Source organism: Numida meleagris, chromosome 1 (genome assembly GCF_002078875.1).
Source record: "Numida meleagris isolate 19003 breed g44 Domestic line chromosome 1, NumMel1.0, whole genome shotgun sequence".
Taxonomy (NCBI): Eukaryota; Metazoa; Chordata; class Aves; order Galliformes; family Numididae; genus Numida; species Numida meleagris.
In genome coordinates, this window is record NC_034409.1 from 149,406,213 (window position 1) to 149,432,452 (window position 26,240).

A 26,240-nucleotide genomic window follows, 5' to 3' on the forward strand; every position below is an offset into this window, starting at 1 on the left:
CAATACTGATGGTAGGTGGAGCGTTCGACTAGATGATCTTAGAGGTCTTTTCCAACCGTAATGATGCTATGATTCTATGATACTATGAAGGTAATTAACTCCATCACAGTGGAAATCAAGACACACATGCTAATTAACAAAATGAAATGTCAAGCCAAAGTTAAAATAATGGCTTACATATATATTGTCATTCTACACATTAATTTGCATATCCTCATACTTAAATATTGTCAGATAATTGATAAATATGAGGCATTTTAAGTACAGTGAAAGAAAACCAAGACAAATTATACTGGATATACTTTTATTTACTTTATATATGTGTTTACAACTGAATAAAGAGAATGATTAAGAAAACAAAATACTGAATCTGGATTACTATCTTTTATGAAATCTATAGGAGAAAATATTCTGAGAGCTTTGTACAAGTGCAATATCATAACTTGAAAAATCTTAGAGTATTCAAGTATTTATAGACCAGTTATACTCCAAGAAATTCTAAGAAAGTCTTAGAAATATTTTGAGCATGTAAATTTGGAAAGGTTTAGTTTGATTAAAAGCATCCATTTAGTTGTTATTTGTTTGTTTTGGAAAATAGGTGCCATATTTGACAAATTTGTTGGATTTCAATGTAAATCAAGTTGACAGAATGATGGAAAGGAGCAGTAAACATGGCATGGCAAGATTTTTTGGGGATCTCTTGTGAGGAGTCCTCATTAGAGGCTAATGTTTAATGTTATGATTCATCTTGAAAGATAAAAAAGGCTGATTCAATGGGTTACATATTAGCTAAATCACAGTGAAGGTATAGTAAGAATAAATTGGATATTTTCAGTGTACCGTAATATATATATCATCAGAATGTCAACATCCAGTTTGCAATTGAAATTAAGCAGCTCTGCATTATCCCATTTCAAAGGAAAAAATTATTTAGTGTACATGCTGCTGACACACCTGTGATATAGTTACTGCTGCCTTCACAGCTTTGTCTCATTTTGCTTGATTTAGCCATATTAAACACAGTGTAGCTCAAGTCTGCTACATTATAATTAGCTTATCTTTCATTTCATTTCTGTAAGCATGGCACTAATACATCCTTAGTTTTTCCACAGCAGGGAAGAGGACTGGAAACCTTGAATAGTTCCTTCTGTTCTACCTAACTCCAACTGCAATATCTCTTTCCTGGCAAAATGTTGGAACAAAACAGAGCACTGGGAAATCAGTCTGCAATCAATAGATCTTAGGAGAGGAATTAGCCTACACAAAGATAGTGTTTCTCACACCCAAAGTACTACCTTTGGGGAGATTTTCATGTTTCTGTGCAGTAGCGTCCAATAAGATATTAAAAACCTTCAGGGGAAATTTCTGAGCTCCTATTCTGGATAAAAGTTTCAAAATATTTCTTCAAAAAAAGAGAAAGCAAGAGAGAGAGTATTAGTAAAAAAGAGAAAGACATCTACCCTCTCTCAGTACTCTGAATCTTTCTAATTCATTTTTAATAGCTTCTATAACATTCTGAAATTAGGTGGTATTAAGACTTCAAAAACTTGAAAGATTTAGAATGTGTTGCCCATTTCTAAAAGGATCTCATCTACACTAAATGTAGAATTTCTGGTCTTAGGCAAAATAGCTGGTGATTGATAAGGACTGATAAAAAAAATTAAATATAGAGACATTTTTCAGTGTTTACACACATGGTTCAGATTATGTCAAAGTATGTCACTGACTTTATGACTTTCAGAAAAATGAATATCTCATCCACAGTCAATAAAATACATTAAGAGAAAGAAAAAAAGTGTTTATTTTTCTTAAGTTTATTTGATCACAGCTGAATTACAGAAGAAAATTAAAATAAATAATACAATTGAATAATCAGTACCACTAAGAATGTAGCTGCTAGGTCTGTAAAGAAAACAACAATTTTTGTAGACATTTATGAAGTGATGAATGAACTGCAATTTCACATTCAACAAAAGGTAAAAATCAGCAAGATTTACTTCTCCTAGTCTCAGCTTTACATTAGAATTAAAGTAGAAAGCTAAACCTCATATTCTGATGTCAAATGAATGTTGCAAGTATCTGCCTGTTGCCTCCTCTAAAAGTAGGGATTATTTATGTTGGTACTCTTCTAGTTCAAAAATTAGTCTTCAGACCAAAAAGTAAGAAAATTTGTAATATCTGATGATGAAAGTTTGATCTGTGAGAGTAGAAATTACATCTGTAGCTTACATTACTAGGAGAAAAATTGAGTTATTTCCTCAGTCTTTCAGATTAAAGATTTTAATTTCGTTTGGAAAATGGATCATAATCTCCCTATAAACAGAAGTATTCTTTCATATTTTCAGAGTTAGATTGTGACTTTTCTAATCTAAAAATTGTGATTTTTTAAAATTCTTTTCCATTCATCTTAATATTAAAGTGTTCTGTTTTCTTTTAAAGTAAAACATAGAGAATAAATCATTAGGAAAAAAATAGTGTATGAACTTAGTTTTTTGGGAATAAAATAACTCCAATAACAAGTGAAGCTGTTTATTCCTGATTTAACTACTGCTTAACTTAACTTTACTACAGTCATATTTCAGGTAACTTAGAGAAATCCTGTCTTCTTCTTTTCATGGACCACCCTGCAATGTGTTTGCAGCATTCTCTTCAGTTCTTAAAACCTTTGCCTGTGGAAACATCAACTGATTGGGAAGAAACTGATGAAGTGAGAAAATTATTTAGATACATCAACAACAAATTGATAACTAAAATAATATCTGATGAAAAGCTCAGGATTAGGCTGTGATCGGATACGTCAGGTCTATATAACTGATTGTAGAATCAGCTACTAGAGATGAATTTTAAAGATACATTCCTTGTAGTTTCTGGAATATGCTTGACAGCTTTATTCCAGTGAAAAAATTAGAGAGAAGAATGCAGTAAGGATACGTTTCTTTGTCTTTACTCAACTGTAATGAGTAGAGTCATAAGCCTGAGTGAGATCTGACCCTGAAGTTTCAATTTTGGATTTTAGAAACTGAAAGACAGAAATGGATGGGGCAAGATTAAAACAAAACAGAACAGAACAACAACAAAACAAGCAAACAAACAAACAAAAAAACAACAAAGAAAAGAAACAAAACCACTAATTTAGTATTCTGCCTCTGTCAGCTGCCATTGAAGAAATGTTTTATTGTGAAATTCTATAAATTCAATGAAGAACAAAAATATAAAATTTCAGAGTTCCCTGATAACAAGTTTAACAAGTGTTATTTATTTAAGCTTCAAAATATTATCTATTCAGACTAATAAAGCATTTATTAAAAAAATCAATCAAGATTTCTAAATTTCACATTATTTCAATCTGACAATTACAAAAATTAGTATTTTATTTTGTTCCCTAGATTTTTTTCTCTGACTCAAAACATTAGCCCTCACCTATTAGAAACTTTCCAAGTTTCAGCAGTTTCTCCTAATGATGTACTGAATCTAAGGTTTTATATGAAACCTGAAATAAGGTGTTTTATATATACATATATCTGTATGAACATGTGTGTATATATATGTACACTTCGAGATTTCTTTAATATAGTTTCATACAGATGTCTGTATGAGTCCCAAATATGATGTTTCTCTTTTCTCCTTTGAAAAAGTCCTTGTGGGAATTCGTCAGCATCAACTCAGAAATAATCCATATGATCCTTCAGAGCAATCCTGCCTTTGAAGTGTGCTCTTTCCTCCAAATTAGCCAATGTTTACAAAGACATAAAGTGTTTTTTTTTAATTTTGTATATCAGAATACATATTTCAAACATATAATGAAGTCAGCTGTGATCTTTTTTTTTTTTTTAACTAGCTTCTCTCTTTTAATTTAGATTCCCAATTTTGCAAAGATAACACTGTCCTATATTAAAATTACAGGACTGAGACATAAAATTAATAGCTTAGTTATTTGCTGGAAAAGGAGAAGAAAGATTCTGGCCTTGGCCACATGCAGAGATACTAAATAAAAAGAAAAGAGACAGAGTTCTAAAAGCAAATGACAGGGCAAAATCAGTATGTTTGAAATCTCTTCCTCCTATAGTATCTTCATCTCTTAAGACTTGTTTAAGCGTACCACCAATTAATTTGTATTTATCATCACAGGATAGTTCGTGATCCATTTCTGTGATCATTATTCATTTATGAGACACATGTCAACAGGTTATCAAGTACAAAGCACAGTGCTAATGGTAGCTAATGAATTCTTATCTGTCAGAAACTTTGTATATTGAATTAACATGTTGCACATTACCAAAACATGTATTTTTGGTCAAGAATCTTGAAGTAGTCTGACTTTGGTTCCACATTTTAGAAATTTGATTACTTAGTTCACAGTCATAGACCATCCTTAGTTGAAAGGGACCAATGAGGAATTTGGAGCTCCCAACACAAGAAGGACCTGGTGTTGTAGGAGCAGGTCCAGAGGAGAGCCACGAAGATGATCAGAGGGCTGGAGCACCTCTCCAGTGAGGACAGGTTAAGATAGCTGGGGCTGTTCAGCCTGTAGAAGAGAAGGCTCCAAGGAGACCTTGTAACGGCCTTTCAGTACCTGAAGGGGGCAGAGCATACAGGAAAGCTGAGGAGGGACTTTCTTTTTAAAGGGCAGGTGGCAACAGGATGAGGGGAAATGGCTTTAAAGTGGAAGAGGGTAGATTTAAATTAGATGTCGTGAAGTAGTTTTTACTGTGAGGGTGGTGAAACACTGGAACAGGTTGCTCAGTGAAGTTTTGGATGCCCCCTCCTTGGAAGCATTCAAGGCCAGGATGGTTGAGGCTTTGAGCAGCCTGGAGTAGAGGGAGGTGTCCCTGCCTATAGGAGGGGCTGGAACTAGATGATCTTAAAGGTCCCTTCCAAACCAAACCACAGTATGATTCTATGATTGTTGAGTCCTTGTTCCACACAGAACCATCCTAAAATCAAACTCTATGTCTGAGTGTGTATGGTTCAAACACACTTGAACTCTGACAGCTTGGTGTCATCATCACTGCTCTGGGGAGACTGTTTCAGTGCCCAAGAACACATGGTGACAAAAGTTTTCCTAACACTCAGCTTGATCCTTCCCTTATACAGCTCCATGACAGGTTCTGTCACTGTTGCCAGAAAAATCAGCATCTGCCCTCTGCACACCTCATGAGGAAGCTTTAGGCTGCCATGTAGTCTCCCCTCAGTCTCCTTTTTGCTAACATTAGCAAACGAAGTGACCTTGGCCACTCTTCATATGTCTTCTGCTCCAGATTCTTCACCATCTTTGTAGTCCTCCTTTGAATTTTTCTCTCATTGCTTTTCTGTTTGTTTGATTCTTTAATAAACAGAAGATAAAGACATCCTGTTTTACAAATGGAAGAGACACATTAAAATAAAAATCATATTGGTTATGAATATTTTTGAACTGTCAGAAAAAAAAGTGTTGAAATGTATCCTAGTATAGACATATATGAAGTTAATTCCTAGTATAGACATATACCACATTAATTCCTAATTTTAGAGGAAGTTCAGTAAAAAAGCAGAGCATAACTGCTCATAATTAAAAATAATTTTAGACATGTATGTCATCAAGCTGAAATGAACTCAGAAATTTTCTGGCATATAGAAATTTGGTAGTCATTTCATTTTTATGCTATTTAGTATTTCTTTGCTTTTTGAAAATGACTCTACAGGAACAGCAAAGTAAATCTGAATAACAAAAGGAAATACTGAATTACATTTGAATTTTAACTTTGCCAACGTTCTTTCTTGTTAAAAGCAAGGCAGAGCAAATAATCCCTTACATATCTTACTTATAAACAAGATAACATTGATAACACATTAGGTGTACAAAATGTTTGAGTATTTCAAAAGATTAATATGTTCTATAGTTGTCAAAGAGCATCTATCCCTTCCTGTTTGTGATTTTTGAATGAAGCTCTAAAGGCTTTTTGTGTTTCCATGTAGGTATACAATGAATATCTGTTCAATACTTTCTTCTGCCTTCTCCTCTCTGTGCATGAATAGCTTATATTGGACACAATTATAGATCTACATATTGGTTCATTCTATTATATATATCTAAAATTATGCTAAATAAAGCCTAACTGCAGCTGTTTCTCACCATTTATTATAAAAGGATTTTAAGATGACTAGCTCAGCTGCAGTCAGATATATTCTGATCTCTTCTTCCCATTGATGAACTGTTATAGTTCATCAATAATATGCTAGTTCTTTTATAAGCTTTTTTTTTTTTTTTTTTTTTTTTTTTTTACTATTTGTAAAGTTAAAAGTAAGAACAACAGTAACAACAAAAACTCCCAAAATAGTGAATTATGACTTATGTTTCTTTGAAAGCCTACTTCTGGATAGGAACATAGCCAGTACATGGTGAATACACCAAGGAGAAATTCATCTTATTTAACTTCAGTAACCCAAAGTTCATATCTAGACATAAGTAAATATTTAGGTTTCCTTCTACTACAGGAAGAAGTGAGGAAGTGAAGAGTTCTTCTGTTTTATACAGCTACTACTAGAACAATAGTTGGATGCTTGGACTAGATTATATTAGTAGTCTTTTCCAGCCTTGGTGATTCTATGATTCTATGAAAGTAAAAATTGCCTTCTGAAGATGTTTTCTATTGTCTTCTGAGGATTTCTGTATGACTAATTAAATCTAGATGTCTGACTTCTAAGAGATCTGAGTTACCTGATATGTTCTTTTCCCAGGCCATACCTTCTGTACGTTATCCCTTTACATCTCATTCAGACTAGGTATCTCTATTCTTTTATGTACAGCGTTATGACAATGAAAAATGACATATTTGAAGGAAAAAAAAAGTTTAAATTAAATTAATTCTGTGTTGAAAATCAACACAATATTCAGTTAAATACATAAATTTGTATTTAAGAGCAAAATCACTATGGCTAAAAATATAAAATAAGCGCTTTATTTAAGAATGCAACAATTTCCACTCATTTCTAATGTTACAACACCATAAAGAGACTAATGCTAGACAATGAAAATAGAGCTAAGTCAAATGAAACATATCCACAGTCTTCTTTGAAGATCAGAGATATTTTTAAAATATTCACATCATGCAATTTTTTTTCTGTGTGGTCATCCGCTGATATTTAAAAACCAATAAACAAAAATTTCTCAGTTTATTCTGTGGTCTCCAAATATCCAAGGACATACAAAAGCAAACAAGAAAATAACTTGAAAAGGCTTGAAAATATTATTTTAGAAAAAAAATGCAGTCCTACACATAGATTAAGTGAATGCACTAGATATTCCTCTGTACAAGTGTATAAGATCTGATCTCGATAATGACAGAGATTTTGTAGGCTCTCTATTGTTTTCCTATATGAAGTGTTGAAATATATAGTTATTGGTACATGGGCTAAAGGCAAATTGAACTTTTCATAACATTAGAGCTCCTATTATTTATAGCCATATTCTTATACATTACTTTTGAGAATATATTTGTATAATTTAAATAAGTTTATACTGAGAACTGTTAGACATCATCATAAAGTGATTGGGAAGCAAAAGACTGTATATCTTTATGGAAAGCAGTTCATTTTTCCACCAAACAGGACACCATTGCAAAATACATTCTTAACAAAAGGAATTCTTTGTTTGAAAACAAAATTCTTGGACTTATTTTTTTATCAATTATATTGATCAGAGCCCTGCATGTACCCATAGATCCCACATATCCTTGTTAGCATTACCTGAGAAAAAAAGTTTCCAGGGAGACCTTAATGTGGTCTTTCAGTACTTAAAGGGATCTTATAAACAGGAGGGAGACAAACATTTTACATGATCTGACAGAACTACGGGAATTAATTTATAGTAAAAGAGGAGAGATTTAGATTAGATATTAGAAGGAACTTTTTAATTGGAGGGTAATGAGTCACTGGAATAGGTTGCTCAGAGAAGATATGAATGCCCCATCCTTGGAGCTGTTAAAGACAAAACTGGATGGGACCCTGGGTTTATGTATAGAAGAATATTTTTTTACCAGTGCTGCATATTTCCTTGACCCAGTGTGGGTAGGTGGTAGAGGTCATGCACATACGGTCAACAGAAACTGCAAGAATAGAAGAGATGAGTAGAATGCCATAGTGCTGAGAGAATGACACTCAAGGGGACAGTAAGTACAAGTCTGGAATTAGAAAAATGATGTTTTCATAAAAGCAGTTTCAGCAGTTTGTACATTTTTTATTTTCTTCTTGGCAAAAATGCTAAAATATTAGCTTTGTAAAAAGTACCGACAAATTTCAGAACACAAATATTTACACAGAAAGAAATTCTCTCTCTTATTAAATTCACACTTAAAAAGGACTTGAGATGTAAATTAATTAATTCCTTCTCTGTAATTTTATAACTGGAAAAATCAAAAGATAAGAATAATAAGAAAGAACATTGTTGAAAGAAATACAAAAGGGAGAGAGAGTAAATGTACAAATAATAGAGAGTAGGACGTATTATTTATGTCAGAGAAAGAGCCAGCTAGAGAGGTAGATATGCACTTTTCTGTTGTTTTATTGTTTAATTACATGTATAAATACATATATGAATACATATATAAAAGTAAAGAAACAGAAAAGAAGACAAAGAGAGAACACATCAGCATCTCAAACTGATTGTCTTCCCTGTCTAGTGAGAATATACATACATATTTCTATACTAGAATAATATCGGTTTTTCACAACAAAAAATGATGAAATAATAGTTGTTTTAAAATGATACTTTTACAAACTGAATACCCTCTATCTTAATTTATCCAATGGAAACAATATGACTTGAAATATGACCAGTTGAGAATCAGGATCCAGCTATCAGAAATATTCAATTTAAAAGCTGTGATGCCCAAATGAATTTTAGAAATAGGGATCCAATTATACTAGACAGTATAGACTGAATATATACACCTGTTTCTATCCCCTAATAAATGATAACCGATCGCCGAGGTTAGCTGTTTCGGTGCTGTCCCAGCCAGAACCACAGTGACTGAAGCGAGGTACAGGGGGGTTTTTGATCGATTCCTTTACGCGGGGACCCCCGAGCTAATGGAGTGGCCCAGCAGCTCTTGCGAGAGTGGCTGACGTGGCGTGGGCGTTGCCCTGCATCCACGCCCCTTGCCTTAGAAAAAGCCTCTGGGGCGTGTCGCTGCCCACCTGGGCAGAGCGGGGGAGTTTGTGTGCCTGTACCACAAAGGCCGTTCAAACACGCTGAAACAGTAAGCCACTTGTTCATGTGACTACACAGTGAGGAGCCCTGTTATATCAATGTATAGGGAGTGGTAAGTGCAGAGTCACCTGTAAACGGGCTGGTAATGTGGTCAGGGTGGAGCCAGCGCTATCGGCAACAGGGAGGACCAGATGAGCTGCACCTCGTTAAGGTTGCCCTAGACCGTGCTAGTGACTGCTGGTTTGCCATGGCTGCCCCCTGGTGAAAGGCTATTTCCAGGAAAAATGCGGGGACCCAGACTGAGGTCCCATGCACAGATGAAAGGATGGCCACTGCCAAGAAAAATGAGGAGACCCAGATGGAGGTCCCACAACAGCATGTTAGTACTCAGGTTTTTGGCTGCAGTGAGTGCTTGCAGTGCAGGGCGATGGAGAAAGCATATGTGTCAGATGCAACCAGCTAAATGATTTACTTAGCCTGGTGGCTGATCTGAAGGAAGAAGTGGAGAGGCTGAGGAATATTAGAGAGTGTGAGCAGGAGACTGACCAGTGGTGCCAGTCCCTACCATCCCTGAGATCGAGGCAGCCAGCTGTGGCCCTGCATGAAGCATGTCGCCCCCTACCGCCTTGCAAACAGGTAACAGGGGGGAACCAGCAGGCAGGCAGTGTTCCTGCTGCAGTGATCCCCCTGTCCTCTCCCCCACCTAAGGTCCCCTAGGGCCTCTCTAGAAAGGTAGTGTGCCAGAAAGTCCAGCTGAAGTGCCTTTACACTAAAGCACGCAGCATGGGAAATAAGCAGGAGGAACTGGAAACCGTGATGTGCTTGGAAAATTATGATCTGGTTGCTATCACGGAAATGTAGTGGGACAAATCCCACGATTGGAACACTCTGATTGAGGGCTACAGGCTCTTCAGAAGGGATAGACAGGGCAGGAAGGGAGGGGGAGTTGCCCTCTGTGTTAGGAAGTGGATAGATTGTGAAGAGCTGTGTCTGAGTAACAGTCACGACCAGGTTGAGAGCTTATGGGTTAAAGTCAGTTATTGGTCCGGTAAAGGAGATCTAGTGATTGGGGTCTGTTACAGGACACCTGATCAGGGGGAGCCTGTTGACGAGGCCTTCTTGCTCCAGCTGCGGGAGGTGAGCCTCACCTCTGTGCCTGGGAAGATCATGGAGCAGATCCTCCTAGAAGACATGTTAAGGCACATACGTGACAAGGAAGTGATCCGAGGCAGTCAGCATGGCTTCACCAAGGGCAGATCTTGCCTGACCAATCTGGTGGCCTTCTACGATGAAGTGACGGCATCGGTGAATGGGAAGAGGGTGATGGATGTCATCTACCTGGACTTCTCCAAAGCCTTTGACAGGGTCCCTCATCACATCCTTCTCTCCAAATTGGAGAGGTATGGATTTGAAGGATGGACTGTTCGGTGGGTTAAGAGCTGGTTGGCTGGTCGCAGCCAAAGGGTTGTGATAAATGGTTCTATGTCAGGGTGGAGGCCGGTCACGAGTGGTGTCCCCTAAGGCTCAGTCCTGGGACCGGTGCTCTTCAATGTCTTTATCAATGACATAGACGATGGAATCAAGTGTACCCTCAGCAAGTTTGCAGATGACACCAAGCTGAGTGGTGCAGTCGATACATTGGAAGGAAGGGAAGCCATCCAGAGGGACCTGGACAGGCTGGACAAGTGGGTCCACGAGAACCTAATGAGGTTCAACAAGGCCAAGTGCAGGGTGCTGCACTTGGGCCAGGGCAATCCCAGGTATTTATACAACCTGGGGGAAGAAGTACTTGAAAGCAGCCCTGCGGAGAGGGACTTGGGGGTCCTGGTGGACGAGAAGCTGGACATGAGACAGCAGTGTGCGCTGGCAGCCCGGAAGGCCAACTATGTTCTGGGCTGCATTAAAAGTGGAGTGGTCAGCAGGGAGAGGGAGATGGTGGTCCCCCTCTACTCGGCTCTTGTGAGGCCCCATCTGGAGTACTGTGTCCAGGCCTGGGGCCCCCAGCACAAGAAGGACGTGGAGCTCTTGGAATGAGTGCAGAGGAGGGCGACCAAGATGATCAGAGGGCTGGAGCACCTCTCCTATGAGCAAAGGTTGAGGGAACTGGGCTTGTTTAGTTTGGAGAAGAAAAGGCTCCGGGGAGACCTCATTGTGGCCTTCCAGTACTTGAAGGGAGTGTATAAACAGGAGGGGGATTGATTGTTCACGAGGGTGGATAGCGATAGGACAAGGGGGAATGGTTTTAAGTTGAGACAGGGGAGATTTAGGTTAGATATTAGGAGGAAGTTTTTCACAGAGGGTGGTGACGCACTGGAACAGGTTGCCCAAGGAGGTTGTGGATGCCCCGTCCCTGGAGGTGTTCAAGGCCAGACTGGACGTGGCTCTGGGCAGCCTGGTCTAGTGGTTGGCGGCCCTGCACTTGGCAGGGGGGTTGAGACTCGATGATCTTTGAGGTCCTTTTCAACCCAGGCCATTCTATGATTCTATGATTCTATGATTCCAACAGCTTTGCATCCTTTCTGTACTGGGGGCCCCAGGCTTGGACACAGTGTGAGAGGTAGATTGTGTTTTTGCAGTGGAAGTTTCCAGTGTTTCTGTATGTAGTGTAGGATAAGTTCTTTTTCACAAAGAATGCAGCTGAACCAAGTAAAGTTGTGAGTAGGGCATTCTGCCCTGGGTAGAATTGGCACAGGCATGAGGTGTGGTAAATATACAGGGTGGGGAGATCCTAGTACAGGACAAAATCAATGTGCTAACTTCTGGAAACATTGTCTTCCTATCTCCATGGAAATGTACAAAACATACCTAAAAACAATAGGCTGATAACAAACCTTGCATGAAAATGTATCATAGTAACAGCATTGGGAAGACTGTGAGCCTGAGACGCTCAACCAGTGAGTGCCAGGAGGGATATTACCTGTGTCGGACCCAGGGTATATAATGGAATGAATTTCACTGACTAGTTGTGCAGTTTCTCCCTTGCCAGTAGGGGGTGTGCGTCCATTACTGCGATAATGAATAAACTGCTGTTCTCACCATCTTGCTTGAATAGAAATCTTTGATTCTGAGCATTTCTCATAGCAGTACTCTGGATGGGGCCTCATGAGGGTAGAGGGGGACAATCACCTCCCTTGCTCGGTTGGTCACCCCTCCCTTGACTTAGCCCAGGATACAATCAGCCTTCCATGCTGCAAGAGCACACACTGGTATCCCATGTCCAGCTTTTCATTCACCAGGACTACAAGATCCTTCTTCACAGAGCTGCTCTCAGTGAGTTCTTCTCCCAGTCTGTATACCTAGTTGCGATTGCTGTTACCCAAGTGCAACACCACTTGACCTTTTTGCACCTCATTAAGTTCTCATGGACCCATTTTTCAGTTCTGTCCAGGTTCCTCTGGATGACATCCCTTCCTTCTGCCACATCAGCTGCATTGCTCAGCTTAGTGTCATCATCTAACTTGCTGAGGATACACTCAGTCTCATCATCTATACAGACCCCTGGGGAGCACAACTCACCACTGGCCTCCGCCTGGATGTAGAGCTGTTGACCACAACACTCTGGCTGTAAACATCCAACCAACTCTTTGTTCATTGAATTATCCAGCCTTGAAATCCATTTTTCTCCAGTTTAGATACACAAATGTGGTATGGGACCATGTCACAATCCTTCCACAAGTCCAGGTGAATGTGATTAGTTGTCCTTCATCTACTGATGCCATCACTCTAATGTAGAAGGCCACCAGATTGGCCAGTGTCAAGGAGTTATCTCTGGATCTATGTCTGTGACAGGGGGACAGCAGGCCCACAGGCCCACCGGGCCAGAAAAGAAAGAAAGGAGAAAAAAAAAAGTGTTGGTGGTTTACGGGCTGTCCCGGACCGATCCTGTGGCTAATGAGGCAGGGGACCTGCAAACCTACACCCTGGGAAAAATAAAGGGAAAAGTGGGAAGGGTAGGGGAATAGTAGACAGGTCTAAAACAAAACAGCAGCAACAGTCCAAGGAGGAACATTAATTTACTAAATATGATATCAGAATTGAGGCCAATAAATCAAAGTGAGAGAGAGAGAGTCCAAATCCGAAGTCTTATTCTGTAAGCTGCAGGGGGACCACATGCTTTTCTGTTGTGAATGAAGAAAGGAACTCCAGGTCTGTGAGGTGGCTTCACCAACCCCCTCCAGGTGCAAAGACCCCTGGAGAATGCAGCTCCTCCCCTCCCCTTTGGAGAACAAAGCACCCAGAAACCGCAGTCCACAGAACCAGAACATTAACTCTTTAACTGCCAGTGCTTTACATGATGTTGTGATGTGGAATACCAACAACAAAAAATCACAAAACCATGACAATCAGGTATAATCTTCCCTTGCTGAAACTGTGCTGGCTATCTCAGATCATATCCTGATCTCACATGTTCCTTAACATATCTTCCAGAAGGGCCTGGTCTCTGATCTTCCCAGGCACAGATGTGAGGCTCAATGGCCAGAAGTTCTCCCTGTCTCCGTTTCTCACTTCCTAAAAAATAAGAGTGTTGTTTCCATTTTTCCAGTCAATGGAGACTTTGCCTGACAGCCATGACTTTTCAAATATAATGGAGATGATCTTGACAACCACATCAGTTCCTTCAGGTCCCTGGAATGCATGTCTTTCATCCCCTTAAATTTGTATACATTCAGCCTCATGATGCTATCTCAGATTTGCTCTGCTCTTACAGTGGGAGGGACTGTGCTCCCCCATCCCATGCCTAGAGGCTCATGGACATGAGCCAGGTGGGAAGCCTGACTGCCAGTGAAGATCTAGGGAAACAATTCATTGAGTATCTGAGCCTTCTCAATGTCTGTTGAAGCCAGGTCTCCCTTTTTGTTTATCACAGGGGTTACACACTCCTTAGTCTGCCTCCTCTGAGGACTGTACGTATAGAATCTTTTCATGTTATTTTTCACATTCTTTGCCAAGTTTAGTTCCATCTGAGCCTTGGCTTTCCTGTTCCCATCTCTGCATGTCTGGTAGCATCCCTATATTCTTTCCAGGCCACAAGTTCTTGCTTCTACTGCCTGTACGTGTCCTTATCTCTCAGTTTGACCAGCTGGTCCTTGCTCAGCCATGCTGATTTCCTGCCTTCTCTCCATTTTCTATACTGGGCAATGAAGAGCTTTTTTTGTGCTCAGAAATGTGACCCTAAAGAGCTGCCAGCTCTGTACCATTCCTATGTCCATAAGAACAATTTCCCAGAGGATCTCTTCCAATAAATCCTTAAATATCTGGAAGTTCACTATCTTGAAGTTAAGAGTCCTGACTCCAGTCTTTGCCAGGCCTATGTTCCTCAAGATCATAAACTTGACCATGGCATGGTCACTACATCCCAGATTGCCTCCAGTCTTAACCTCTTAAATGATTTCTTTTGTATTGCTGAGTGCCAATCCAGTAATGCTTCACCTCTGGTTAGTCTGTCCAGTATCTGGACGAGGAATTTATTCTCAGTGGATTCCAGGAGTCTCCTGGATCTCTTGCAGCTTACTGTATTGGTTTACCAGCAGATATCCAGATGGTTAAAATCCCCCATCAGGATGAGAGCCTGTGAGTGTGACATCTCTTGTAGCTGAAGCAAGAAGGATTTGTCAACATACTCCTTTTGATCAGCTGGCATTTAGTAGATCCTGACCACCAGATGTTCTTTATTGGTCTCGTCCCTAATTTTAACCCACAAGCTCTCAACCTGGCCATGACTGTTTTCAGAGGCAGTACTTCACAATAAATCCACTTCTTAACATAGAGAGCAACTCCCCCACCCCTCCTACTTTCCCTATCCCTTCTAAAATGTTTATAGTTGCAGTGTGTTGTAATAGGCGGTTGCGAGGGTACGAGGTGTAACGAGAAAGGCCCCCTCCCCGAAGGAATAGGGACAAGTTGACCAAAGAATGTACCCGTGACGCAGGGAAAATGGCAAACTAAGATGATCCGATAAGCTACCTTTTGATATGTCAGTAGATGGAAAATACTGCTTCATGCTTCACTGCTACATGCCTCAACAAAAATATCCAATCAGCATTAAGGGAGTAAGCTTTAGATGGCAATAGTGGATAACAAGTATTATAAAAGTAGTGCTATACCTTTGAATAAAAAAAGCTTTTCTTGCTGCTATTGTGTGTGTGTCTGTGTGTGTGTGTGAGTGTGTTTTCAAGTGGTGCCAAAACCCGGGAACGTGTATGTGTGTTTTCAAGTGGTGCCGAAACCCGGGAACGTGTGTATGTGTTTTTCAAGTGGTGCCGAAACCCGGGAACGTGTATGTGTGTTTTTCAGCAGTGTAAAGGCAATATCCTCTCAGGGTGTGAAGACATGTGTGTAAAGCTATTTTAAGTGTAACTGAAAGAGAAATGAATGCAAATAAAAATAATTCTATGGAAAACAAGGTCCACCATGTGCCAAGCCTGGGAGAGGCTGTACAAGGGCTGCTCCTAATTTTGCTCTGCCTTCTATTTTATTCTGTTTGCCCACAATGTCAGAGTCAGATGTTGGTGATATGACAGTAGATGCTGAACCTTCCCGCCAGTATTCCATTACATTTTGTTGCTGCACAACAGACAGCAGCAGTGGGGCAGTCTGATAAATTGGAGTCTGAAATAGAAGTGTGCATGAAGCAAAGGTGTGTCACTGAATTCCTCTGTGTGGAAAAAATTGTATCAATTGATATTCACCAATACTTGCTGAACATTTATGGAGACCAAATAGCAGCTATGAGCACGGTCAGGCAGTGAGCGGTGCATTTCAGTAGTTGTGACAGCAAAGGTGGGTCACTTCCTCTGCTGCAGACTTTTATGGCAGCAGCATGCAGGCTCTTGTTCATCAGTGGAAAAAATGCATAGCTAATGGTGGTGACTATGTATTGTAGGTGAGAATTTTCTGTATCAAATAGTGTCATTGTGCTTTTCTATTTGTTGTAGCTTACAAGGAAATAAATAAGAGGCATTACATTCAGAGTGACCTATGTGCATTTGTGTTCTTTGCTCTAGGATGATGTAGATTGTCCTGAATACTCTGTGAACAAGACAGTTTCTTGCTCAAAAAACTTCAGTTTCTTTTACTTCAACAAAAGCAATTTGCTGCAATTGAACAATCCTGATAATGTTTGAAGTGTATAGATCATTTATGGTGATGATATCTTTCATCACTTTCAGAAATATCTTGATTACAACAGGACTAGCAAAAAGCAAAATCTAAATCTTAGTGGGAAAAAAAAAAGACGTAATTTCACTTTCAAATTATTTTCCTTGAAAGAAATGAAAAAGAGCAAAAGAACCTGTCTAAACTGTCCAAACTAATATAAGCAACTTTTCTGTTTTGCTACATCTGTCTTTCAGGACAGTCAGTGAACAGCAGCAATATCTATTTGAAAGGTCTTCATGCCTCTGACAGTAATGTCACTTACACGACTAGAAAGAAATGCTTAGGCTCAGATTCAGAATTTTTCCTAATTATTATCAGTTTGCCAGCCCAAAGATTTTTGATAGATATCTGTAATATTTCTGAGAATAACTCTTCAGATCTTCAGTATACAGAGCATACCTTAACTATACATTTTTTGTTTGGACACACAAAGTGTAAATTGTTTCAACACAGGTCAAAAACTTCAGCTAAACAATTAAGGGAATAAGTGTAAAAATGAACATACCTTTTTTGTTGTCCTCCAGATTCAACTAAGAATCTCTTAGTTACTTATTATTATTACAAATAATGTTACTTTTCTGAACATTTTGAGTAGATTTTGTCTCTTCTTTCTAGCATCTCTATAAAATGTTTTCGATCACTTAATCTCTATCAAATGTATCAATGTATTTATTAGCCAATATCAAAAAGCATGACCAAAGTCGTGCAGTTCTACATAATGGAGTATAAGACGAAAAAAGAAAAGAATTATTGATCAGATTTCTGAGGAAAAAAAAACAACTAAAACAAACAAACCCAAACATCAAATTTAAGAGGGTAGATGATCTGACATTTTCTGAATAATTTGCTCTTTTACGGATCAATATATTACAATATATATATATATATGTAAATTACTACCAAGACCAGAAAATTTGGAAAATTAACTACAATGTCATAAAGTATAACTTTTCTCAAAGTTACAATTCCTGTAGATTAGCTAGATTACAGCTAAATTAAGGTGGCTAAGAACCAGGATACTCCTCAAGCAGAAGTTATCATACCAGAATCTGGGTCTGCAGTCACTTCAAGAATGGTATGATCTAGGCCTTTCAACATAATCAGTGATACTCAGAATCTAAATATATCTGCCTACAACATAATGCTTCCTTTTAAGCTGGGAGCTCAATACAGTTGCTCAGTTTAAATGTGTACCACCATTTGGAATGCCCCATGCTATCCAAAGTATTCACACAGGGATGATAATTATTACATGAGACCTTTTTTTTTTTTTTTTTTTTTTTTTTTTTTCAGACTAATAACTAGAGGTCAGGGCAGCTCTCCCACCCTACCTTCAGAATCACAAAATATTTATGCGTTGGCAATTGAATCAAGTTACTTATCAATCATCACGGTTTGAAGAATTAATCACACAACATCCCCCCCTCCTCTCAGGAGAAAGGGAGGGGAAGGAAGAGGAAAAAAATCTATTGAGATAGGAGAAACTAATTTACTAAAAGGAATGTGAGATAATACAGAATAATTAAGAATAATAAATCAAACAATCTGAAAATAAACCAGAGGAGAGAGACAGTCCAAGTCTTTATCGGCAGGCCCTCACCAGCTGGCCTCCTGGAAAAGATGAGAGAATTTCCTCCTCTCCTGGAACTGGAAGATCACGTTTCCCAGAGCCAGAACTCATGTGAAATAGCTGAGTCTGCTAGAAGCACAGCATGCAGGAAACACACTCAGCTCTGTTGTTAAGCACAAGACAGCTTGCCGCATGATGCCATGATATGGAATACTGATACAATCAGGACATCAATATAGCAAATGATGTGCAAAATATGGATTTTCATCCATCCAAATATGGATCTCTAACCTAGGGCAAACTGAAAAATTGTTCAGGCTTGTATGAATGTTCTCATTGTATCTCCTTGACTTTTTAAGAACTTAGGTATGAATTTTATGTAAAAACCTAAATGCAGACATTTAAACGAAAATGTAACCATATGGAACTGAATACTACTTTTTATGGAAATTATGAAAGGAAGAGGGAAAACAGCCTGAGAGAGAGATCTTAGGATGTGGAGACCTTGTGTGTTTAGCTCTTCAGTCTGACAAGGGAAGAACTAAAGCAATTATTCCAAGTTCTCATTGATGTTTTATTGAATTTGATTTTCTTACAGAATTCAAGCTGTGAATTTAGGCACACCTTTCAAAATAGTTTCTTGAGAAGTTCTGTGATGGTAAATCTAATTGAATATTTTCTGCATTGCAAAACCTAGGACATTTTCACTATTCTTTCGCTTTACTTTCTCAACTCCATGCTTCTGCAAATGCACTGATTTTACAGATGATGTAACTGTTGGAATTATACTGTAAACTAATTCAGTGAAATAGTATACATTAAAAATTGAGAAATGATACATATTTTCATTTCTAGATCAGAAAATGAGCTCAAGACTATATTATCGGTCAGATTGTTCTGATGATTGTTATTTTGTCTCAGTTATCTCTGCAGTACAATGGGAACTACTAGTACAAAATGCTCTCCCTATAGTGATTTAGTTAAGCAGGCAGCAAGTAAAAGAACACATGTTGATCCAAAACTGTACACATTGCTAATTAATTTTCAGGGAGAGGAAGCAAGTATGTGAATAGATCCTGTGAGAAATGTTCATGTTCAGTATTCCAGGCTCATGTGGAATTTGCTATGAATCACAATTTATTTCATGCTTTTGCAATAGCGAGCAACCATGAGAAAAGGCACATTGGATAGGAACGATGGAACAGTTCATATTTCCTGCTTCCTGACTCGAATTCTCTCCTCTGTTTCCTCATTGGTTGAGTACTCCAGGGTTCACAGCCTATTCGAAGCTCCTAATTCCCTTAGCATATGTTCCACCTCTGTTTACTGCATGGTTAACCCCTATCTGTTCTCCTCCTAATCTTGTTAGATTTACTTATTATCGCATGTTGGGATAACCTCTCATAGTTAACCTTCCCCTCTGGCTATCATTCAAACCACAGAACCAGTTTGTATGAGTATATCTCCAAATGTTATTCAAAAATGCAGGTCTTCTATTCTGCAAGCTGGAATTTACCTTGTATCAGAGCTTCATGGCACTTCTTTGGACCTCTTTGGAGTCATAACATCTAATTGTTATGCAAAAACAACATTTATTTCCCCATACTTCTTTTTTTTTTTTAATGTTTAACCTAAATCTAGACAACCCCATCAATGTTTCTTATTGAAGTTAATCATGTTTATGGGCTAGAGTTTTAAATCTAAATGGGCAAGTCAGACACTGATCATACATAAATATTTAAGTAGTACAATGCAGTGATAAATGGAGAAATACTATGAATGTTATAAGCACAGTGGTAAGAAAAGTGAAAGAAACAACAACATTGTGAAGAGTGACTGGAGGAGACAAGAAGACATAAAAAAGCATATAGTGAAACTGAGGTGGAGATATTGCAGAATAGATAGAGGAGCAAAGCACTGCATATCATTGCTCAGGGATGTCCCTATCAGATGTAAGCTGGCAAGCTCCTCCCTGTCACTCTTCCTATTTAGTCCAACGGAGAATCCTGCATTGCCCAGCTATCCATCTTTCAAATGACGTCCACACACTACAAAGTACTCTTGCATACTCTGCCTGCTTCATCTGTACTATCACACAAATGACCTTCAACAAACCTTGGGGAGAAATCATCTCATCCTACTTTCACCTTCATCCTACAGTCATCTTCTCAGGACTGTTTTGGCTTCTGTTGGTGATTCAGTCACAAGTAAACACAGAAGATCTCACAGTCATCCTGTAAGAAAAGCTTAACATAGATTCTTCTAGACTTAACTACATTGTTGTCATCTTGGTGTGGAGATCATTTTAATATGTGATGAAAAGGAAAAGCGACAACTGTGGTGCCACACGACTGAAGTCATGTATGGAAGCTGGCAATATTGTCTAAATAAACATACTTATTCTGGCTCATTTTATAAATGTTTAATTAGAAAATGCAGAAAGGATTCAACTCATATGGTCTAATACTACAGGTACTTAAAATACTGTCTTATGCATCTTCAAAAAGTGATTCAAGACTTTACTGATGAGCTTTGACCTTAATCAGTTAGTGTGACCTTTGTAACAACTGGGCTGGATTGATTTTGTACTTTGTGTGCACACAGAGTGGTTACCTACCGCTTTTTTATTCTTATGATACAGACGTATAAAGTTGAAATTCGTAATAAGTTTTTAATGCTTCAGGTAATATTAAAAGGATCCTGAATATACTGAAGAGTTTATTAACTATGTCTGATTCTGAACTATTTCATTCTATCCTTTCCTTCAACCATATTAAATCCTATTTGCTGTTAATACATTGTTAAAAGCACTGTGGAAAATAAGAGGTAGGCTGTTCTTGTAAGGATTACTTTCAATAAAAGGGCAATTGTGGACTTTTTCTATATGAATTTTTGGTAATTAATATCCATGGCATGAAATAGATCAAACAAAATGCCGTATTCATAAAGGCAATAGTAAATAGCAGGCATTAGCAGGTATTAACTCAAAGAAAAGAACTTTGGGATAGGAGAGGAGAAAAAAAGTGCTTGGTTTCCTTCTACTTTGTAATCCTGAATCTTTAATTCAGACACAAGATATAATTACTTGCACAAGATGGAAGAAAAGGTAGCCAAAGAACCTCCTATGTAACCTGAATGTGTTAGGGTTGATCATAATAGAAATTCCCATGAACCTCTTGTTGATCCTTTCTCTATTCTGCAAGGTGAGGGGGAGGGAGAGGGGAGGAGGAAGGATACATGACTGTGGCTCACCCATCTCTCAACGAGGATGCTACTCTGAGTCAATTATGTGTGCTTTAGTTATCATTAGTAAAAACTAAAACATTGTAAACTTGCACCCACTATACTCCTGAAGGTTTTAGAAACTCTACAGGTCTCCTTATGTAGAGGTGAATTTGTAAGTCAACATTGTACGTCATAAACAATAAATGCAAACTTTTCCATACAGTTACCTACCCTAAAGCAAAAGATAGAGACATCTTTGAGCTTTCTATCTGACGTTTTAATCTGTGTTTGTCTTAACATTCAAAATCCTACTCCTACTGCTATTATACAGACACCTCTGCAGCTCTTACTCATCATCAGAAGACGTGAGCTGAAGATCTGTAAGGGGAGTTTTCTCTAGCCTTAACATTCCCAGTGTGCCAATTACTAACTACTTTCATGGTTTTGTGTTTGCCAAATAGACATGCCAGCTCGTAATACTTTTCATTTCCAGTCTTCTGCTGTCATGTTTTTGTTTTAATGCATTCACCTTTTCAAATAAGCTGCAAGCAGCACATTCAGAGTACTGGGAAGAATAAGCAAACTTTAGAATAATTGCATTTTCTATGACAGGCTTTGATGTCTTCTGTATTCACACCTATCCATAATGAACACATCTAGATAATGACTATCAAAATAAGACTTATTCTTTCTTCTACTCTTCATATTCTTTTTGTTAGTACGAAGCTATATACATATATTTACATTATTTTTCAGCTATGCAAAGTAAGCAGAAATTAAGAAAAGCATGGAAAAGCGTTTTTTAACTTGAATTGAAATTTTCAAAAAGTAATAGAGCACGTAAATAATAAGTCAATATTATGAAAGAATTAAGAGAACTGCACACCATTAAAACCTAAAACAAGTACCAGATCAAGAAATAGCAGATAAATACTGATAATAGATTTTTTTGTTAGATATTGCAATAACTCAAAAATTCTGCAATTAGAGTCAAATAGTCAGTACAACAGTCCAACATTTTATATTTCTGTAGAGAATTTCTCCATTTTAATTTGCAAAAATACACTATTAGCTTTCACTAGATATGGATTAAATATTTACTTTATAGATCTCTACATGCCTTTCACCTGCCCCCCAAATAAACTTCTCAACTCTGTACCATGTGGTGTACCTTTAAAGAATCTGTATGTTAGGAAGCAACATGAAGGATATTGGTAGAACAGCAGTGAAAACAAAACAAAGCAAAACAAAGTGAAGCAAACAAACACAAAAAGCAACAAAATCAAACCTCCTTTCTACTGTGAGAACATAGTGTCCTTGCTAAGTACAACTGAATATCTAAACGGATATAACTGATTTGACAGTGTTAATACTTGTAGATATCTACAAATCCTTCTGGACCTATTTTGCTGCTTAAATGTAGGTTACCTAGCATCTGTTAAGAGACATTTAACTAGTTATCCTAGTCTCCTCCCCTCTTCTTCAAAGGGGTTTACCTATCAGATTTTCTGAAGATTGCAATGTCCATTAAAGTTGCTTACATGGAAGCAACTGAATTGAGCCTTCTTGATAAGGTAACCCCAGATATGCGTACAAACCAGGAGAACTCTTTAAGAATATCTCTGCTGAGAAGGATTTAGGAGTCCTGGTTGATGAAAAACTTTTCATGAGCCAGAAGAGTGTGTTTGTAGCCCGGAAGGCCAATGGTCTCCTCGGTTCCATCCAAAGAGGGGTGGCCAGCAGGGCAAGGGAGATGAATGTTCCCTTCCACTCTGCCCTTGTGAGGCAGCAGTTGGAGTACTGCATTCAAGTCTGGGGCCCCTAACACGGGAAAGATGTGAAGCTGTTGGAGAGGGTCCAGAGGATGGCCATAGAGATAACCCAAGGGTTGGAGCATCTCTCCTATGAAGACAGGCCAAAGAAACTGGGCTTGTTCAAGCTGGGAAAGAGAAGGCTGCAGGGAGACCTCATTGTGGCCTTCCAATATCTAAAGGAAGTTTATAAACATGAGGGAAAACAATTTTTTTATATGTGTAGATAGTGATAGGAAAAGGGGGAATGGTTTTAAACTAAAGGAAGGGAGATTTAGATTAGAGGGGGAAAGTTTTTTACTGAGAGTAGTGAGATGCTGCACCAGGTTGCCCAGAGAGGTTGTGGATGTCCCATCCCTGGAGGTGTTCAAGGCCAGGTTGGATGGGGCTCTGAACAATTTGATCTAGTACTTGATCTAGTGGCTTGCAAATATGCCTGTGGCAGGGAGGTTGGAACCTGATGAACCTTGAGGTCCCTTCCAACCCAAGCCATTCTATGATAATATGTAGTTAATCCCAGGGGCATCTATTTCTCTTTGAGGCCAGGACTGACAGTTCCCCATTGGAAATGAAAGAAATCAGGACATACAAATTTCTCTCCAGTACCTTTGTCAAATAACTCCGAAAAGATAAATGTAAAGAGGAAATAATAAATACAAAATGTATTTTAAGAGATACAAATAGTTTTGCATAAAATGTATAGGTACACTTAAAAAAATTGTTACTTATAAAAATGTATGAAAGTAATATAAAAAGGAAATACAAATGAAATAAATAGTTATGTATCCTTTATTAAAAAATAAAAAAAAATATTTTAAAAGCTCAGCTACATCCTTAACAAAGTAAATGCATGTTGGTGGATGCTTGCAAGCACAGAAAATTTAATCTACTTTCAGCACAAATAGTGTTTATTATATACTTTTTCTAAATGCGTACTTAGATAAATGATGTGTCATAAATATGAGTAAAGCACAAAATCAATTGGGTGTACTCTATCTTGATGGAGGTCACTTCTAAGACTTCCCAGAAAAAAAATCAGTTCTCCTATTGTGCTGGTAGAAAAGAAGTGACTACTGTGGTGAGGAACTTAGGGAGACTTTAAAGGAAAATCTTTGTGCCACAGTATATTTATAATTTATATTCACAGATGGCAAGATATGTAGTGTGACAAGTAGAAATAATCACTCTGTCATATTGCCTAAACCTATTCTCATAGATATGATGTTCAAAATATATTTTTCAGCACTGCAAGAATACAAAGGCATATTCTTTCATTTATTTATTTTTTAAACTACTTGCTCTTGAAGGTAAACTTTCCATCTGGTTTGCATTACATATTCATCTTGCATTGGGAACTGAACTTTCCTGTCTGATTCCCCTTCTCAAGTCAGAGATTTATTATTCAAAGAAATTCTTGTTTTTCAGACCTATAAATATTGTTCTGTCTTAGATTGCTCCACCAGCGGCTGTCATTCACTAACAGAAAAGAGACCTCTCCTTCAGAGTGGTGACCTTTGTACTTGAAAATGCTAAGAACATGTTCATTACTACTGCAAGGCCCTTGCAAGACACGAACAGAAAATGCCTTGCATTCCATAATTTTCCTTTAATACAAAGGCAGTGACTTTTTAAAAGCTTCTCCATACTGTTACTTTCAGAATCTATGTTATATCTCCATTATTTCTTTTTCTGAAAGTTGTAACAGTGCCTGATTTTTCTCATTTTTTTCCCCCAAATCTTATTTCTCACCAATTCAGTTGCTTCCAATCATACCACAACTGCTATAATAATGGTAAGAAATCTTATAATCAATTTGAGACATATTAGTCCTCTTCTGTCTATTTAGGAAGACGAAGAGACGTCCAATATTAAGTGGAGTAGCTATTATCCAACATGATATAACAGAACACAGAGAGAACAAAAAAATTTCAGATTTACCAGAGAGTCAAAAGTTTAGCAAAGTATTCAAATTTAATCTATATTACTCTGATAATTCTGAAATTAGTTGATTTTAGATGACGATAAATTAGGTCAAAGTTGAAATTGTAGGGAAAAAATGTTGAATTATTAGCATAAATTATACATATTTGCAACGATAGGCCCACCTAAATATTTGCAATTGTGCAAATGATTACATTAAGTTTAATGAAAAATGAATAAACAGCTTTTCAAGATGATCAGACAAAGATCAAATCTTCTATGGAGTTATGTAAAAATGGCTACAGAATTCAATAAATATTCCCAGTTGTTATAACATTTATAGATGTGCAACATGAAAAGGTTTACTTTTTAGATACTGTATAGAAACAGCAAAATATTATCCCGGCATTTAATATCTAACTAATCAAAAGATGAAATAAATCGGCATGTGTAGATAGAAAGATTAACACAATGGTTTACATACATAAACCGAAGTAGTCTCCTAAGATCCCCACATTTCAAACATGAATATTTACGCTAAGACAAAGTATTTCTTGTTTACGTTACTGTTTGTTATTTATATTACACGTTCACTCAGTAAAATACTACTGATTACTACTGAATCATGCTAGTGGACATTGTTCTAATAAACCGTCCTCGTTCATCCATCTCTCATTCAAATCTAGTGAGGATAAGAAACCAGTAAAGAGCCTTTAAGTACTGAAAAGTAGTTCTATGTACATACTGTTTTGTGCTTTTATGATTTTGTTACCACTATTCCACATAACATCATGTAGTGCACTGGGAGTTAAAGAGTTAATGCTCCAGATCCATGGATTGTTGATAGTTCCGAGTATAACTTTATCAGAAGACAGGAAGAACTACATATCCCAGAAGACTTCACTGTTCCATTTTCTGTTTAGAGGGAAAGATAAAACTGCTCAGAAGTCACAGTATTGCCCCTTCTTTACTGCTTGTCACTGCGGTGTGTGCTCCCTAGCTGTCTCACCTTCAGCATTAGAGTAAGGCTTTTGGTTTTGGACACTCTCTCTTGCATTTTATTTGATTTATTAGCTTCAATTCCAATTATATTGTATTATATTGTATTATCTTGTATTCCACTATCATATTTAATAAATTAGTTTTCTCCAATTAGCAGATTACATATTAATTTTAACCTTTTCATGATAGTTTTGTAAAGAAAATTCTATTTTTTTACTAATGTTTTTCACATTTTGTGAAATTTCAAGATTCAACAGCTAGTGCTATTATTAGCTTCTTATGATTTGTGACAGTAATACAATCTAAACTGATAATTACAAGCTCCTCGCCCTTCCACTTGCGTGATCTTCCTTATTTGTAAATAGCT

The 26,240-nt window shown here is 37.7% G+C and overlaps 1 long non-coding RNA gene across 1 annotated transcript in view; it reads right to left on the reverse strand.

Moving 5' to 3' along the window:
- The window catches only part of LOC110408236, a 28,776-nt gene continuing 7,320 nt past the window's right edge, over positions 4,785-26,240 (reverse strand). The window contains exon 3 of the long non-coding RNA XR_002444231.1: positions 4,785-5,350. This is a non-coding gene — a long non-coding RNA (uncharacterized LOC110408236). The remainder of the gene's footprint in view (positions 5,351-26,240) is intronic.